We start from the raw sequence: 3,068 nt of genomic DNA, 5'->3' as shown, positions 1-3,068 counted from the left end.
TGAATAAAAGATAAATGACTGCAGTTGCTGCCCAATTTCAATTTCTTCTTACTTCCTGATCACCTCCTTATTGCAATTTATCAAAGAAGGAATTTAAAGTGAATGATCATAGAATCCTACAGCACAGGAAGAGGCCCTTTGGCCCATCGAGTCTGCACCGAACACAATCCCACCCAGGCCCTTCCCCCATATCCCTACATTTTATACCCATTAATCCCTCTAACCTACGTATCCCAGGACGTTAAGGGGCAAATACTTAGCAAGAGCAATCAACCTCACCCGCACATCTTTGGACTGTGGGAGGAAACCGGAGCACCCAGAGGAAACCCACGCAGACATGAGGAGAATGTGCAAACTTCATGCAGACAGTGACCCGAGCCGGGAATTGAACCCAGGTCTCTGGAGTTGTGAAGCAGCAGTGCTAACCACTGTGCAACCGTACCACGCCCGTGATGTTGGAAGTTTAGGCTGTCTAGTGGAAGTTTTATCAATATATTGATGCCAATTTCTTGAATGGCTGCTTTCATCTGCAAGACACAACTACTGCAATTTTCCAATGGATCTGACAAACTACAGCACCTCCTGGTCCACACCTCTGACAGTGTCTACTGCCTTTTTCCCCAGAATCTGCAATTCATCTTCCTTCTAAGGTGTCAAAGGTTAAATACCAGTGGTCATATGAAGAGCATGATGGGAGATTATGTTTCCTGCATCTTCAGTCAAGGGAAACATTGAATTGGATTTAATGTGGGCAACAGAGATCTCACCCAGCAGTTGGAGAATTTGTGGGAAGCCTGTGGCACTTCTGTGGGGGAATTGTATGTTTCACCTGGTCAGCATTGGGCATCCCTTAGAGTTTAAGACCTCAGTGGCAGAAATCCTAGCTCAGGTTTGCTGTGGGGTTATTTATAGAAAATTGTCGCTTCAAAACCGATGGGTCAGGAATTACAGTATTGCTTAAAAAGAGGGAAAGAATCAAAGCACCTTTCTGTTTATGTATGGGTGGTGACATCCAATTTATTCCAGGAAAAAATTGGGCGGAATTTTCCCATCCCGCCTGCCACGGGCATCATAGTGGGTGGAACATGGACATGCAAAGGTCCATTGACCCTGGGTGTGGTTTTCCCGTCTTGGGGTGAGCGTGGCCAGACAATCCCCCTCCATTGACTTTTGACTCCTTGGAGTAGAGAGCTCTCCTTTTTACTATCTCCGCTAGGGCTGCTACTTCCGTTTGTACACCTTGCTCCAATATTGCCATGTCCCCTTTAAGTGGAAGCAGGTTTTATTTTTCAATGCTGCATCAGCTATCTGCCGCTCCCAAACTGACTCTCTTCCTTACCCTGTGCCTTGACCACACTGTTAACAGCTTCCATTCCCATCAGCTTGCAGGGTAAATCATTTTGTGTTGTAGGGTGAGGGAAAATACTTAACTAATGGGACACATTCTTCACTTAAGTTTATCTTTCCCCATTTTAATTTCTCTCCCTTGGTTCCTCTGTAGTCGACTTACTTTACATTTCCATCTCTTTGTGTTTCTGCCTTCCCAGTCCTCTGTTTGTTTGGTTGTGACCCCATTTCACAGCCATGTGGGCATCAGGCAGCATTGCTGAGTCAATGACTACAGATAGGAACCTTTCATGATTGTTTTGATCTCTGGAACTGACACAAGGAGCTAATGTCACTGATGTATTAACCAGCCAATTCCCTGTTCTAAACTAGAAACAAGGCCTAGTGCCAAACAATTCTCCAAGGCCTGAATTAGTAGTTTAAGGAAGCCGAATTACTTTCTTTGGAAGTTTCAAATTCCTGGACATTTCTGACCATCAGAATCACATGTCTGTACTGGACTATATTGAATTAAAGGCTAAAACTCAACTCCTGTCTCTAACCTACTCCTTTCTTTTACTTTGTGATTTCTCAGAAAGATCTGGTTTCAAACTCAATCCAAATGCTCTCCCGACTTGGCTTCCAAATTCCTTGACAACTTGAGACATGAAGACCATGCTTCTGCACTTGACTACACTGGCTGTACCATAACACACAGCTTCTGTCTCTAATCTGCTGTTCTATTGCTATGTTTTAACACAACTTTGGTGAGTTTACAGACCCCCTACTTCTCCCTCTATCCCCCCACCCCCCACCACCATCACTGCTGTCACGGAGAGGCTCCAATCTCCGACTGAACCTATGATTGACCATTGGTGATACTGATTTTTCAGCCTCTGCTCCAGTCTCTTTCTGATCAGAAACTCACTTTCCTTTAGGCTGAAGGACAAATCTCCAACTTTGTGTGTTTTCTGGATCTGCGTTCCCACGTAAGTATCTCCAGTCATGCTTCCTCCGATAATTTACCAACTTTTCACTGTCTCCGAACTCAAACAACAGCTCATCAATGCTCCACGCTATTTGATCCTACCTATGTCAATGTTATCTACCAGAGAGATATTACACACCATGTTGAAAGTAAATTATCCCCCCCAATCCTTCTCAACCTGCATGTAACCTTTGACGTGGTTGATTACAAGATCTTCCTCCAGTGCCTTCCACCATTGTTTGTTTGGGTGGGACTGCTCTCACCTTGTTCCATTCTTTTCTACCCAATCATAGCCTGAGAGTCACTTGCAATGGCTTCTCTTGTTGTTCCTGCAACATTATCTCTGGTGCCCTGCAAGGATATACCCTTGGCTGTGCCCTATTTGTCATCTATATGTGCTCCATGGAAACACCATCCAAAGGCACAATGTTAGTTTTTGTTCATAGAACAGAATCTCTACAGTGCAGAAAAAGGCCATTCGACCCATCAAGTCTGCACCGACCACAATCCCACCCAGGCCCTATTCCCATAACCCCACATATTTACCCTACTAACTCCTTTGACACTAAGGAGCAATTTACCAGGGCCAATCAACCTAACCCACACGTCATAGGACTGTGGGAGGAAAAGGGAGCACTTGGAGGAAACCCACGCAGACACCAGGAGAGCGTGCAAACTCCAAACAGATGACTCAAGCTGGGAATCAAACCCAGGTCCCTGAGACAACAGTGCTAACTGCTGTGCCACCCTTGTA

The sequence above is a fragment of the Carcharhinus amblyrhynchos genome, chromosome 11 (genome assembly GCF_965287045.1).
Source record: "Carcharhinus amblyrhynchos chromosome 11, sCarAmb.v2.hapA, whole genome shotgun sequence".
Classification (NCBI taxonomy): domain Eukaryota; kingdom Metazoa; phylum Chordata; class Chondrichthyes; order Carcharhiniformes; family Carcharhinidae; genus Carcharhinus; species Carcharhinus amblyrhynchos.
This window is presented reverse-complemented; position numbering follows the sequence as displayed.